The following is a 16,162-nucleotide window of genomic DNA, read 5'->3' on the forward strand; positions in this document are numbered from 1 at the left end:
CCTCGAACCAGACCAATGAACATTTGCATGCAAAGAAGTATGGACAAAAGGGTGCACTGTGAGACACACTGGGACACACTGCAGCTTCCACAAAAAGATCTTTTTCTTTACTGGGGGAAAGGTTGTAAAGGTGGAGGGTGGGTCTGAGGGAAGGGAGAGATGAGTGGGATTGGGGTTCATGATGTGAAATTCACAAAGAGCTGATAAAAGGTTAAGAGAAGCAGCAACAGAAGAGGAGGAGGAGGAAGAGGGGGAGGAGGAGGAGGTAGCGGTGATGGTGGTGGTGGAAGTTAAACACAGGATTTGTCCTTTTGGGACTGGCACATTTCACCAAACATTATGTCCTTAGGACTCACCCTGGCTGTAGCATGGGTCAGAATCTCCTCTATTGCAACTGTGTGGATACACCATAGTTTGCTTACCCAGTAATGTCCAGTGGACTCTGGTCATTATTTTAACAAACATTCTTTGTGCCAATGATGAGGCATGCACAGCATTTGGCGCTAGCCACATGATTGCTGCGGACAAAGTAGAGCCTGGACTTCAGAGGTAAAACAGCATTGAGTAATCATGCCAAAAGAGTTGATCTTTCTTGTTTGAAGAAATCATTAGTGCATAGACTGCTCTCAACTCACATACCCACACCATTAAAAAAATCATAACATCTGTATAGAAATGAATCAATAAATTGTGGGACTAGTCACGGAAAAGCTTGAAAACTACCATGCATGGCATGAATCTTCTAGGAGGTGGGGAGGAAATCTGAGAACTCTGCCTGTCTCTAGCCCCATTGTTTCTGGTTCCAGCAGCAGGCATAGCTGTAGGAGCATCCCTGAGTCTGGGAGGACAAGGGCAGAGATGCTAGTACTCTGCTCATACTCAGAGGCAATGGCTCCTATGCCAGCACAGGTGCCAGCTGGCCCCTGTCCTCTGGCTGATATTTATTATGACCTCTACAAACAGTTAACAGTTTTGTTGTTTTGTTTTCTGAATCAGTGTCTCAGAGAGCACAGGCTGGCCTTCAATTCCTTATAAAGACCAAGATGGCCCTAATTTCATGATTTCTCTGCCTCAATTTCCTAGTTGCCAAGATTTGGCTAAACTGTTTCTTATTGTTTGCTTTTAATATTCTCTCTCTCTCTCTCTTTCTCCTTCTCCTTCTCCTTCTCCTTCTTCTTTTCTTCTTCTTCTTCTTCTTCTTCTTCTTCTTCTTCTTCTTCTTCTTCTTCTTCTTCTCTCTTCTTCTTCCTCTTTCTCTTCCCTCTTCCTCTTCCTCCTTTTTCTCCTCTTTCTCCTCCTCCTGAAATAGAATCTGATGTATCCCTGGCTGGCTATGTAGCTAAGAATGGCCTTGAACTCTGATGATCCTATTTCTGTCTTTTAGAGGTGGGGTCACAGCTATGCCCTATGTGTCCTCTTCATCCAGTGCTGGGGATTGAACTCAAAGCTTTGTGCATGTTAGACAAGCACTCCACCAAACAAGATTCATCTTTAGTCCTAAACTGGACTAAAATTCTTTCAGTTTGTCACAGGCTCTGTGATCAGTTCTGGAATTTGTAGTAAGAGAAGAGGCTTTCACACCAGAGGGCTGTGGTTGGTGGTTCTGACATTCAGACCTCCTACAGCATCACAGGGTGCTGTACTTGTTGGGTACTTGACTACTGAGTTATTCTAGATCTCCCTCTTGTGGGCCATCAGTGAAATAAAACACATCAGTTACTTTTAATAAATGTGATAATGAATAGTATAGGTTGTGAATCAATTGCTGTGAATTCTGTAAACCGATCAAGACCCTTAAAGGTTTTCATTATAAAATATTACTAAAATGTGCATTGCGAGGCAGTGAACTGTGAGAGGTGCTAAGGTGGAGCTAAGGTTTGAAGCCCTAGGGATCCTGAAGGGACCATAGGAGCTTCACCTGTTCCCAGCACCAGGCCCCTGGCATGTAGCCACAAGCCCCTATATAGAGAACTGTGGCCATCAATCACATTGAGGCAGTGCCCCCAAGCCCCTTCTCGTGTAGATGATGTATCTAAGGTCAAGTCAATATGAAGCACCTGCTATCAGACCCACCCCACCCCGAAACTGTATATAAGATCCTATCCAGAAGGAATAAAGGGGTGTGAGAATTACTCTGTTGTCTGAGAGCATCTGTCACAAGAGCTATAACACTGCCTTTGTCACCAGAAGCTCTACTGCACTCTGCTCACTAGCCACCCCCAGCCAGCTTGGCTCGGCTCAGCTCAGTGCAGCCAGTGCAGAGTCTTAGAGCAACAGCGGCTGCCAGAGCAGTGGAGCGGAGGTGGCAGAGGCATTTTGCCCTGCCTGCTTGTACCCTTTCCCCTTCACTTGAACCCTCCCATCAGGCTAAGCCAGAGGTCTCTGTGGATAGCCTCTGGTACACAGCCTGACAGTGCATAGCATGTAATATAAAAATTGAGTCCACAAGTCATTTTTATCAAAGCTTAACATTTATCCTATATTTATTATTTTAATCAATTAATTTGTGTATGCACTTGTGTATACTACCTATGTTGAGGTTAGAGGACGGCTTGTGGGATTTGATTCTTTCCTGTTGTGCAAGTCCTGGGGACTGAACTCAGGTCATCAGATTTGACTGCAAGTGTCCTTACCTATGGAGCTATTTTGCTGGCCCCATATTTATTATAGGTCTATTATCATAACAACTTCCACAACTTGAACTTTATTCTGAATTTGTATTAATTGTTCACATACTTATTCTTATACATCTATATACATGTGTCAATATAATACAAGCTATTACCTTACAGGCTTTCAATCTTCCCAAAAATTTTAACACTATACATTATTTTGTAATCCCCATTTTTCCTTCAAATTACACTTGTGAAGTTTATCTCTCTGTCTATTTTATTGCTTTCCCTCCAAGGCATGTGTTCTGTGCATCTCTTAACAAGACTTCTGACTCTTTTAATTTTTAAGAGAAAGAGGAGAAAGAGCTAGGCAATGGTGAAAATCAACAGAGCTGATACATCATTTGAGCCTCAAAGTCTACTTGAATTAAAGAAGAAGGTTATGGGTGTTTCCCCTTTCCCTGCAGCAGAGATGTAGATGCATTCACAGGCTGTGGACTACACTTGCTCATGTTTACTTTTCTTGAAAAGGAAATGACTTCCAAAACAGAGCGGTCAGAACAAATCAAAAGTGGAAGTTGACCCGTGTCACAGGAAGTCCATAGGAAGCCAAGCTTAGGTAGATGTAGGAGTGAAACAGCTATTTTGAAACTCATCTAAGAGCTGTCAGTGAAGAAGGAAGCGTCCCATATGAACCAAAGGATAAGATTGTGTAGTTTTATGCAATGAAAGTGTAGTTACTTGAGAGTAACAATTCTCTTACTACGTAACTACAAAAGTTACATGCAGGTACAATAAACATAATTGACATTTCCATCTTAACTACAGTAAGCTGAAAAGGGAAAAGGAATGTTGACATCATGGTATCCTGTTACCTTGCTATCACTAAGGAGGGTCATGTCCAACTTTGCCTCTCTCTTCTTAGTTGCAGTCTTTGTCCCTGACATTGCCCTGCTTAGGTCACCCCTGCTACCTACTCTTCCTGTCAGAATTCTAACCATTCTCTGCAGGACTTCAATTTAAAAAAAATATTATAGAAGAGAGATCCACAACTCCTTAAGTCAAATGTGTCCATCTGTGATAAAGATACAATATAAAACACAAGACAGATGAATGGTCCAGAGGAACAAGATAGGGAGAGATCCATAGCTACACATGGAGTACTGGCAGCCCAGATATCAGTGGGGAATCGATGAGCAATCTGTAGGATTTGAGAGGATGCTTCTATGGAAAGACAAAGCCCTCAGTACCAAAGGGCTCTTCTAACCAGACGATGGACCGATAAAGGCAAGACGACAAGTTAATAAAATTAAGTGTTGGCTAATTCCTTCATGATTCAAGGTTAGGAAAAAAATTCTTATATAAAATTTCAAAGGCACAAACTATAAGACAAGGAAACAAATTCACCAACAATTTTATTGTGCCAAAATTAAAGATGTTGAGTTGACCAAAGAGCCATTGACAAAGTTGCCAGGGAGAGGACAGAAGGACAGAATTTGGAATGTTCAAGGCTGAAAAGGGAAAATGGGGGGGGGGGGATGGAGTAAAAATGAAAAAGACAACACAGGCTAGGTGTGGACCATGGGTCCTTAATGTAATGTGTATGGGCCTGGGCTCAATCCCAGTAACTCTCTCTCTCTCACACACACACACACACACACACACACACACACCATGAGTAAGACTGACAGCAGCTAGTTGATGTGATGGGGACAGGAGGGATGGATGTGCCACTTTCAGAATCTATATTGGAAGGACACTCCTGTGCTCTATGGCAAAGCACCAGCATGTATGTCACATTAGCAGCACACACATACTGTGCTGGTTTGCTTGTTCTGAGTCAAATCTCAGTTAGCCCAGATGCCTCTGTAACAAGCCTGATACCAGCACCTAACGACGACTCAATGTTTCTATAAGTGCCAAGCCCATATCTACAGAAAGAGGGAAGAATGTGGGAATGACAGCAAGAGAAGCCCAGACATCGTAAGTCTCAGAGATGTGGGTGACCACCTGAGCAGAGGGGAGAGAATGAGTCCATGTGACGGGCTGCCACTGAGCTCCCCATAAATGTGTGTGTGTGTGTGTGTGTGTGTGTGTGTGTGTGTGTGTGTGTGTGTACACATACACCCACATACATACACCCACATGCATACTCACATACACACACACACACATACACACACATGCATACTCATACATACACACACACATTTATGGGGAAGTTTGTTCACAACTTCCTTCTTCCATATTTGGATTTGACAACTGGAAGATCAAATCAATGACTTTACAGAAAAAATAAAGATAGGGAGTAGAACATCACCACTTCCTAGCTCTGAACCGGTTGAGGTCTTTTCTGTTGTACTCTGGTTTTTCTGTAAATTTGCAGGATTTTCTTCAAAGAGCCCTGCTGCCTACTACCTCTATCCAGATTCCCCAGTCCAGCCCCCGGGTCTATCAGCTTAGAGGCTCTTGTCCTCCCTGATGGACAATCATCAAAAGCCAAAGCGTCCCAAATATGAACAAGGGCTGGAGTGGGGGAGGATGTTACCTTAAAGTAGATGGCAGCAGTCCTGGAAGCAGTCCTAGTAGCATTCACTAAGACAGGAGGCCCATGGATTCAAGACCAGTCTAGACTTTAAATATATGCCCTGTCTCAGACACAACAACATCAACAACAAAATGATCCAAACCCTTACATCACCTTCAGACTTGCAGCATTGAAGATGATTTACCTCCTGCCCCTCCTTCTCAGAATGACTCTGAGTACGTGTTACACCACAAGGACTAAACTGAAAAGGCAGAAGACAAGCTGGGCAGGAAGTCCCAGGGAAAGATGAAGGAGGTGAGAGGATCTAGGAGGCCCTGTAGGCAGCCTAGGACCAAGCTGTAGCTTCTGTAAAGATCAAAGAAAGATTGAGAGGATGAGAAGAGGGATAGGGAGGAGGAAGGGGGGATGGAGGGCAGCTCTCCTTGCTCTCCACGCTCCCATAGGCTTCTTGTATCCTTGACGCTCCTTATTTAACCCAAGGCCTGACCTCCCCAGAGGTAGACAGCCTGTCAAGGGGTTGGCTGGGCCTAGGAAGGCAGACAGCCATGTTTTGTGTTAGTGCCCTCATTGGGCATTTAATCATTAAACTTAAATGATTACAAAATTCAAAATATGGAGAAGATAAGTATGGTGCACACTCTTGTAATCCCAGCCCTTGGAAAGCAGAGAGGGTTGAATCAGGAATCCAGAGTCATCCTTAGATACATAGTAAATTCAAGGTGAGCCCCAATCTCAGAACAGTGTGGACAATACTCTTAGAAAGCCTCTTACTTCATCTGCCCCCAGCTTCCTCCTGTCAAGACGATTCCCCAGGGTCTCCTCCAGCTTAGATAGATATTGTATTATTTTAAGTGAAAGCTGAAATTTCAGAGAAATGAAAATGCAGCTACTTTAGAAACATGTCAGCAGAGGGTGGCAGTTCATTTTGGCTCCCCTTATGATTTCCTCCAATGATCTGAGTCCAGACCTCTGGGGTTCGTCTAAGCTGTCTTTGGTCCTCTCCCACCCAGCAGAGCACCACACATGTGCTGAGAGCCTGTCTGTTCTCACACATGTCGTCAGGGACTATCCCAAGAACTGATTGCCTCCACCCACTCCCCTCCATTCATCTGTTTCTCAGAGTGCTGCTTGAAAAGATGACTCTTTGGAGCTAAGCTACCGACATCAAAAGTCTTCAGGTAGATTGTTCCTCATTAAGTCACTGATATTCTGAGCGAATAACTGATCCCTATGGTCTACATGATTTTCATCTCTAGAGCATCTCATGACAAAACCAAACTTTTCTGGGTTGTCATTAACTCCCGACAAAACTGCCTGTTCACTCAAAAGCCCTCTGATTAACGTCTACCCACTGTAATTTTGGTTATTAATTATCTGGGAGAACTAGTTTCATTTGTCCAAATCTATTCATGGGAATTGAATAAAAAAATTACCTTGTAGGACAGGCGCTGGGTGAATCCTGAGTTGATGTTTACTGTTTGCCATGGATGTGTCCAGTGCCTCATGGCTCCAGCCAAGTGTGTAGCAGAGGATGGCCTGACTCAACATCATTTTAATAAAAGGCACCCACTTTCTGGTCTGAGTCAGCTCTGGGGCAGGGTGGACCCTGGGCAGGACGTTTGTGGTAGCTGTGTATGTTCTGATGCACAGAATCTTTTGGGTACAGTACAACCCTGGGGCTAATACACTTCTTGAGAGAGGGGCAGGGTGGCTAAAAGGGTACTCCAGCTTCCTGTCTTATCGTGGTACAGTTATGAAGGGGACCCTAAGGAATCTCAAAGAGCCTCTTCAACTATATGTAATGAACATGCTGAGCGTGTATGCCTTGAATTCTCCATTGGAGAGCCCATGTAAGGAACAAGATTAAACAACATTAGAAAAGGATACCTTGGATGAATGTAACCATGGAAACCAAGCCTAGAGTGCGTGCATGAGTACAATAAAGTTGAAGTAAGGTCAATGCCCGATGAAGTAAGGTGTAATTATGATTGGCTAAGTGTAGCTTTAATACGGTCTGGTCACCGCAACTCACTCACTCCTGGAGTCCCACGGAGATCCTGTCTCGTGCCGAGAGACCGAGTCCACCAACTCGGACACCTGCACCACCCACTGAGCTCCAGCTGAACCCAAAGCAGAAGGACACTTGAAGAACCTTACCCGTGCCACCATCGACCCAGGCTATGGCATCAGGCCAGACCGGAGGTTAGTGGTGTGTGTGTGTGTGTGTGTGTGTGTGTGTGTGTGTGTGTGTGTGTGTGAATGAATGCTATCCCATCTCGCTATTTGTTGCTATTTGTGAATAAATAAGTTGTTATAACTTGACCTCTGATTCCGAGGCTCCCTTCTCGCCTCTGTCCTCAATCCCGATTTGTGACAGTCCAGGACACCTAGTTCCAGTTTTTGTTATTGTTGTTAATTATGATGGTGTGCGTGTGTGCAAATGAGAGGAGGGAGGGAGGGAGGGAGAAAGGGAAGGAGGGAGGAGAGAGAGAGGGAGAGAGAGAGAGAGAGAGAGAGAGAGAGATTTCTTCATTTTGTTGCCCCTCCTCAGGATTCTGGAATATAAGTCTCACAGGGGCCCAACATCTTGGCAGTCTCTGAGCCTCCATGAGGTTGAAAGGTGTAACTTTTCGTTTTTCTTCAGTCTTCTTTCAGATGTCTGCTGGAACTTAAGTTTGCTTTTCATAGGACAGTTGTTCTCAACCTTCCTGATGCTGCAACCCTTTAATACAATTCCTCATGTTGTGCTGACCCAACCACAAAATTATTTTCATTGCTACTTCATAAGTATAATGTTGCTAGTTATGAATCATACTATAAATGCCTGATATGCAAGGTATCTATGACCCTATGACAGGGTTCTCAGCCTGTGGCGGTCCACGGGCCGAGGACCACTGCCATAGTAATTTGGGATTTTCTACTCTTCTTCCAAAGCTCCTTTTGCAAGCAGTGCTTTTTGTCTGTTATGTGGCTGACCTCCATTCTTAATGCAAATGGCCTGGCTCTCTTTCTGTTTCCTAAGAATTTATAATAAACTTCTCTCTGAAACAAAAAAAAAAAAAAAGAAAAAAAGAAAAAAGAAAAAAGAAAGAAAGAAAGGAAAAAGAAAAGAAAGAAGAATGTATTAAAAAAAAAAAACCTTTCCTCTTTTAGTGGCGTGAACTTCTGTAACAGTGGCTTTTATTTGCCTGAATAGTCATCTCAGAGGCTCACTGCCTCTGCCTGCTAACCTAGGCCAGGTCCTAGAAACTTCTAGCCTCCATACAATCTGAGCTCTAGAATGTTTTCAGCCTGTGAGTCTTACTGCTGAATAAGCTCCCTCTTTCTAGTTCTTTCTGATCTCTGGCTGACTGGTTCAACTCAGCTGTTCTGGTTCAAACTCTTCTCCCAGCTGACTGATTCAGTCTGGCTTCTTTCAGCTTCTCCTGCTTGTTCTGCTAGGCTTCATACTAACTTTGGCAGTATGTTCTAACCTTCCAGCTCCTCATTCTCTCTCTGGCTTGCTCTGTCTTTACCTGTGTCTACTTTGCTCTTGTCTCTATAAAACTGCCTCCCTTCTCTCTTCACTGCTTTGTTTTTTAAGATTGATTTATTTATTTTATGTATGTGAGTACACTTTCACTGTCTTCAGACACACTAAGAAGAGGGCACCAGATCCCATTATAGATGGTTGTGATCCACCATGTGGTTGCTGGGAATTGAACTCAGGACCTCTGGAAGAACAGTCAGTGCTCTTAACTGCTGACCATCTCTCCTCTTCACTGCTTTCTTAAGTAGCTTCTTTGTCCTCTCTCTTCTCATAAGAGTTGGACATATTCTAGTCTGTCAATTCTTTCTCTGACTCATCGCTTTGTCTGCCACTCAATTAGACATCCCTTTCAAACATGGGTACTTCCTTTTACACACCAACTTTACCTTCATTGTTTTGGGATTAATGGTATGTACTAAAGGCATGTCTGTATTACAGCCAGAGGGATTTAAAAGTGTGCTAAGGGCTGAGCCACACCACAACTAGAAACAGATTATTTTTTTCAGCAAATAACACAATTTCAGGATTCACATGCAACATGATAAAATATCCTGCAACAATTTTTTTTCTGTATCTATGGAAGAGCCTATCTCACCACTTGGTACCAAGTGGCATTAGTTAATTCAACCAGATAGCACTGAGAAGGTACTCAAGGATTAAAAACATCCTCCTTCCAAATGTCCATATCTTGCTTGCCCCAAGGGTTACAATCTGTGTCAGATTAAAAAAAGTCTGATTTCAGATAGAAGCCATTACTACATGGTTTCTCAAAGTCATCCTTCTTGGGTGTTGCAATAGTGACTTTCTCATTGTACTGACCAAATACCTGATAAGCCATGTAAGGGAGGGGTGATAGGGATCCTGGTTTGAAGGTGTCATCTCTCATGGTAGGGAAGGCAGTATGGCAGGAAGGCTGTGGCAATGGTAGTGACAAGCTGCTTGTTCAGATCTCTGCAGACCAGGAAGCAGAGACAGAGACAGGACAGGAAGCCAGGCCAGGCTTACGTATAAACAGGCTTACCCGTGCACTGTACTGGTTTGAATTTGCACTGTTTGGAGGACGTTTGATACTTTGAGAGACCCTTCTTCTAGCTGCCTGGAAGCCATTTTTCTCCTGTCTGCTTTTGCAACAAGATGTAGACCTCTCAGCTCCTCCAGTGCTATGTGTGCCTGGACGCTGCCATCCTTCCTGCTGTGATAATAATGGACTGAACTTCAGAACCTGTAAGGCAGCCCCAGTTAAATGTTGTCCATTGTAAGAGTTGCTTTGGTCATGGTGTCTCTTCACCACAGAACCACTTGCTCTAACAGTGGCTAAACTTCCCAAAGGTTTCACAACCTTAGAGGGGATGTGACCTCTAAACTATAACAAATATTGTTGATCTATCCCAACTCAGGAGCTACCAAAGTAAGTCTTAAGACTTAGGAGGTCTTAGGAGCTGAAGTTTGGAGAGAGTCCATGGTTCTGAACTGATGATCTCAGGAAGGCAGGAGAGTGGGAGCTGATGTAGACTTCCAAATGTTGAGAAACAGCAGCATTTGGAAGTATAAGTAGAACAGAGATTCCAGACAGCAGAAGTCCAACAACCTCCGGATGTGCATCTTGGTCAGTTCTGGTCACTCCAGATGCCTTCAGTCAGTGTGGAAGTGAGCCAAGTTCACCCTGCACCAGTATTGCCCTTTTCTGATATTCCGAGTCCACTGTGCAAATTTTATCAGTAATAGCTTTGTTTTGGCTCCTGTCTGAGATTTATCACTATATTCTCTTTCTCCAAGGCATGGGCCCACTCTTGAAGACAGGAAGCCATCAATGCCAGGAAGTGCCTTTTATGTTAAATATGTGAATGTGAGTTTCCTGAAATAGCAGCCGATTCTGTGGGAAAGGTTCACTCCATGGTTAAAGGGGAAAGAGCACTTGTATTCCAGATGATCAGCTCCTAAATGATGGGTGGCAATAGAGATTCTCCATAGAGATTTCCCCAAATAGTTTACTATTTTATGTGTGGGGGTGTTGTGATGCATGTGTGTATGTGTACCACACATGTGCCTACTTCCTGTAGAGGCCAAAAAGAGGGCATTGGATGCCCTCATATGTGTGCTGAGATTCAAACCCAGGTCCTCTAGAAGAGCAACTAGTGCCCTTAACCACTGAGCTAAACCATTTCTTCAGCTCCATCATGGGGTTTTTACAGCAACAAAGAGCACAGGTTTGTAAAGCTGACCATGATCATTTGGGGGGCCTTGGGGGTGAGAAGGAAAACTGGGAACACAGGAGATCTGCAAGCCTTTGTCTTTGGAACAGTATGCCTGATAGAAGTCAGGGGGAGCCCCAGTGAGCTAACTAGAAGGGGCTTGGACTGAAACAGAACTAAAATAAAGTCATTTGCTTGACTTCTAACATTTTTTTCCAAAGATTTATTTTTATTTATGTGCATGCATACCATGCTTTGCAGGTGTATTTGGAGGCCAGAAGAGGGTATCAGATCCACTGGGTTGGATCTGTAAACTGTTTGACGTCGGGGAAGTGGGATTTTCTGGTTTTGTTGGAGACTCAGTTGTGTCATGTGATGTTTTTCTGGAAGCTGTCTTAGGAGAGAATGCTTTACTGAGACCAGAGACGTGTATTTTTCTGAAAGCAGCCTGGTAAAAGGGCATGTGATGTTTTGCTGGAGTGGACGCTTGAGAGGACCCGTGATGTTTGGAAAGAGTGTAAGTATGACCCAACAGACAGTGGACAATGCTCTGGCATGGGTTCACCTTGCTTTCTGTGCTGATTTTGGCTTATTGTGACTTTGTAGAGAGAAACACACGAAATAACTTCTGGATGTGTTCTGCTTCTTGCTGCTTTGGCGGACGTATGCTGATTGGTGGAGCCTCAAGGATTCTTCTGGATCAAGCCGCTGCTGCTGAATCAAGTGAACTGGACAATGAAGATCAGAATTGCTTCAAAGATCTACTTCTAAACAGGCCCATGATCCCCTTGTTCTATTAGCTCCCTATCTTTGACTGGTGGGCTATAAGGGAGGTGAAGCATGTAAGAACTCTTATTAAAAAAGGTTTTGAAAACTCTAAGACTACACATAAGTGCTGAGAACTTCACTGGGGTCCTCTAGAAGAGCAGCAAGCAAAGTCTGACGAGCCATCTCTCCAGGACCCCCTTCCACTCTCCACAACTCCTGTAGTTGCTGTGACAGGGTCTCACTATGTACCCAGTCTGGCTTCAAACTCACAGACCACATGTCTCTGTTTCCTGAGAGCTGAGATTAAAGGTGTGCACTGCCACTCCTGGACGATGCCCTCCCCCACTGTTGGAACAGGGTCTTACGTAGCTAAGGCTGGCCTCAAACACACTCTGTCCTTAGTGAAGGATAACACTGAATTTCTGATTCTCATGCCTCTACTTCGGGCATGCTGGGATACCAGGCTTGCACCACACCCACTCCCGAGATAACAGCCGTGTCTCTCTGAGAAAGGCTGATTGCATGCTTGGGATTGTTTTGTATTTTAGAATTGGCCAACGCTTGATCCCATAAACACAAAATATGTGTTCCCATGGGCTGAGCAGAGGAGGTTGGTTTTATAGACAGGAAAGGACTGGGGGAAAGCAGCATCAAAGAAAAACAAAGCAAGCTCATTATTTCAAAAGCACTCTCTTCATAAGATGGGGCAGGGAGAAAGAATAACAAGAAAATAACGGGTTAAAGACAGGTTATTTCTTTTAATTAGGTATTTTCTTCATTTACATTTCCAACGCTATCCCAAAAGTCCCCCCTCCCCTCCCCCCTCCCCTACCCACCCACTCCCACTTCTTGGCCCTGGCGTTCCCCTGTACTGAAGCATATAAAGTTTGCAAGACCAGTGGGCCTCTCTTTCCACTGCTACATATGCAGCTAGAGACACAAGCCCTGGGGGTACTGGTTAAGTTCATATTGTTGTTCCACCTATAGTGTTGCAGACCCCTTTAGCTCCTTGGGTACTTTCTCTAGCTCCTCCAACCACTCTGGAAATCAGTCTGGCGGTTCCTCAGAAAATTGGACATAGTACTACTGGAGGATCCCGCAATACCTCTCCTGGGCATATATCCAGAAGATGTTCCAACTGGTAAGAAGGACACGTGCTCCACTATGTTCATAGCAGCCTTATTTATAATAAGGAATATAATAGCAAGGAGCTGGAAAGAACCCAGATGTCCCTCAACAGAGGAATGGATACAGAAAATGTGGTACATTTACACAATGGAGTACTACTCAGCTATTAGAAAGAATGAATTTACGAAATTCCTAGGCAAATGGATGGACCTGGAGGGCATCATCCGGAGTGAGGTAACCCAATCAGAAAGGAACTCACATGATATGCACTCACTGATAAGTGGTTATTTTTTAAAGTTAAGAATGGAGATAGATCTCAGATGAACCAAATCTGGCAGCAGCTTGATCCTGGATTTCTGGCTGCTGGAAATAACAGAACAATTAGTTCATGTGGTTTGATCACTGAGTTTGGTGTCTCACTGTGGCAGCCTTAGTGTGGTGCCCACCAACAAAACAGCTGGCTGATATATAAAACAAGAGTATTCTCAGAAGAATGCTGAAAGGGAAGAAAGTTCCCACAAAATGCTGCGTGTTTCATGCCTCTATTCATATATGCCACAACAGACAAAACATTCATGGAGAAAATCTTTAAAGATGATTGGGGGGAAAAAGGTATGTGGGGAACTTTCGGGGTTCTATATTTTTAAAAGTAAGGTTGTGCAGATATATGCATTTGTGGTTCTGAGAATTATGAGTCCAAACACTATATAAGAAATAAACTACCAGGAATCAGTCCTGCATGCAGTTGTAGGGACTAGCAAGTTAAGTCTGAAATATATAGGCAAGCTTAGGGAAGGACTGTTAATAAATTAGTTCCCTCTTAAGAAATTAAACAACACCAGGCAGGTAGCACATGCCTCTAATCCCAGCACACGGGAGGTAGAGACAGGTGGATCTGTGTTGCTAGGGCCACACAGAGAAACTCTGTCTCAAAAAACAGAGAGAGAGAGAGAGAGAGACAGAGACAGAGACAGAGACAGAGAGAGAGACAGAGAGACAGAGAGGCAGAGACAGAGAGACAGAGATAGAGATAGAGACAAAGAAAGAGGAGAGAAAGAAGAAAGAGAGGAGGAGGAGGAGGAAGAAGAAGGGAGGACAAGAGGGAAGGAGGAAGGATGGAGGAAAATTAGCCAGCATACTACATGCAATTTTACTCATTGTATATACTCAAAGAACTGAAAACATATATCCACCAAAAAAAATAAATGCATGAATTATCATAGCATTATTTTTTAAGGCCCAAACCCAAGTGACCTAAATGCTTACCAAGGGAACAATTGATGACTACATTGTAGTGTTTTATGTCATTTATTCAGTCACGAAGAGAAGGGACGAGGTGAGGTGCTGACTTATGGTACAATGTGGGTTAACTTTGAAAACATTACACTGGGCCAGTGAGATGGCTCAGGAGGTAAGCAAAATTGTAGTAGACACCAAGCCTGACTTCAATCCCTGAGACCCACATGGTAGAAGAAGAGAACAGACTCCTGAAAGTTGTCCTTTGTCTCCACAAGAACATTGTGGCACACGCCAACAAGCAAACATTTCTAAAAAGGCATCATGTGGGTGAAAGCCGGTAGACACAATATGCCATATATTGTATGATTCATTATGGAGAAAGCAAATCCACAGAGCCAGAAGGTGGGTCAGCAGCTGGCAGGCAGCAGCTGCTAGAGGAGTCTCTGGTACATGCAGCTGTTGTGTTGTGTGTGCATCCAATGGACCACCCCAGTCGGGTATGGGGGTCCCTGGGATGAGGGTCCTCGAAGCTAGGTGGGTAAGGATTCAGCGGTGACAAACAGAAACAAACACAGAGGCAGTTTGAATCTGAGTGTATTTTGCAGCTCTCAAGCAGGGGATTTAATACATTAAAAAAACAAACATTACAACTCTTAAAAACTGTATCCACGCCGGGTGTGGTGGCACACGCCTTTAATCCCAGCACTCAGGAGGCAGAGGCAGGCAGATTTCTGAGTTCGAGGCCAGCCAGGTCTACAAAGTGAGTTCCAGGACAGCCAGGGCTATACAGAGAAACCCTGTCTGGGGGGAGGGGGGGACGACAGAAACTGTATCCAGTGAAACAATCACAAATACCAACAAAAATCATTTGTCACAGTAAAGCACAAAAATCATCCAAGCATTACAACTCTGAAACTATATATTCAGTGAATCACAAACAGAATAGTTAACATCATTATAAATCATCAAAATAGAATAATTCTAAAAGGATGTATTCAGTGGGGGCTGTCGTCCAAGGCTAGTGGCGTATTTCCAGGAGCAGGTTAATAAATCTTTAACGGTCAGTGCTCTTAACCGCTGAACCAACTTTCCAGCCCCATGGTCAATTATTATTTAACATCTAGTGCCTGATTTTTTATAAATCTTCAATGTATAAATTTAAACTATTCTAATTCTTTCTAATTAAGGCTTTCTTTACCATATACCAAAATCCACCTCTGATGACACACATGTAGTCATGAAATTTTATTGTTGGGAAAGTTTTTATCATTAGTTTTGCAAATGATTTAGAAAGTAAAGGGTTGGTTTCCCTGGGGTAAGGTCATGTTAGTGGCCCCATGTCTAAGGATGGTTTCTTACCCATTATTCTCACGTAAGATCTTGGCCTAGGCTACCAGGAACAAGTAAATAAGAAAAGAAATGAGAAAACAACAGATAGATTGCCATGAGAACTATGGCTCAAATTTTTTTTCCGGTGACGAGTTCCACAACCAGTTCGAGGCCTCCCCCTTTTGAGGTCAATCGCCTCAGTCTGTGGAACTTGACACAAGATCCTACTGGAGGAGGTGTGGCATGTATGGTTTATAAACTTCTTAGTGTCATTGTGTGGACTTGTCGGTGTGAGTACACACGCATGCATAGGAAAGCTAGAGGTGCCGCTGGTTTTCATTCCTTAACTGCTCCCCACCGCTTGTCTTTGAGACAAGGTCTCTCCCTGAACCAGCAGCTCACCAACTTGGATAGGCTGGCTGGCCAGTGAACTTCAAGTGTCTGCTGCCTCTACTCCCTGCCCCCTCTGCTGGCCCTACTGTGGAGTCACAGGGCCATGCCACCATCTCAGCTTTGTATGTGGGCTTGTGGGCTCTGAACACAGCTCTTCATGCATGCAGGGCAGGTACTTTACTAACTGAGCCATGTCTTTGGCCCAAGACTGATATTTCTTTCTTTCTTTTCTTTCTTTTCTTTCTTTTCTTTCTTTCTTTCTTTCCTTCTTTCTTTCTTTTTTTTTTTTTTTTTTTTTGGTTTTTCGAGACAGGGTTTCTCTGTGTAGCCCTGGCTGTCCTGGCACTCACTTTGTAGACCAGGCTGGCCTCGAACTCAGAAATCCACCTGCCTCTGCCTCCCAAGTGCTGGTATTAAAGGCGTG

At 43.8% G+C, this 16,162-nt stretch overlaps 1 long non-coding RNA gene across 1 annotated transcript; it reads left to right on the forward strand.

Moving 5' to 3' along the window:
* Positions 1 to 4,151: 4,151 nt before the first annotated feature.
* Positions 4,152 to 11,729, forward strand: Gm33836. Its single transcript, XR_389786.3, has 7 exons — positions 4,152 to 4,595; positions 5,320 to 5,454; positions 6,281 to 6,338; positions 7,163 to 7,362; positions 10,466 to 10,535; positions 11,272 to 11,398; positions 11,488 to 11,729. It is a non-coding gene; the product is annotated as a predicted gene, 33836 (long non-coding RNA).
* The last annotated feature ends 4,433 nt before the right edge of the window (positions 11,730 to 16,162 follow it).

This window comes from Mus musculus, chromosome 5, assembly GCF_000001635.26.
Source record: "Mus musculus strain C57BL/6J chromosome 5, GRCm38.p6 C57BL/6J".
In the NCBI taxonomy this organism is placed as follows: Eukaryota; Metazoa; Chordata; class Mammalia; order Rodentia; family Muridae; genus Mus; species Mus musculus.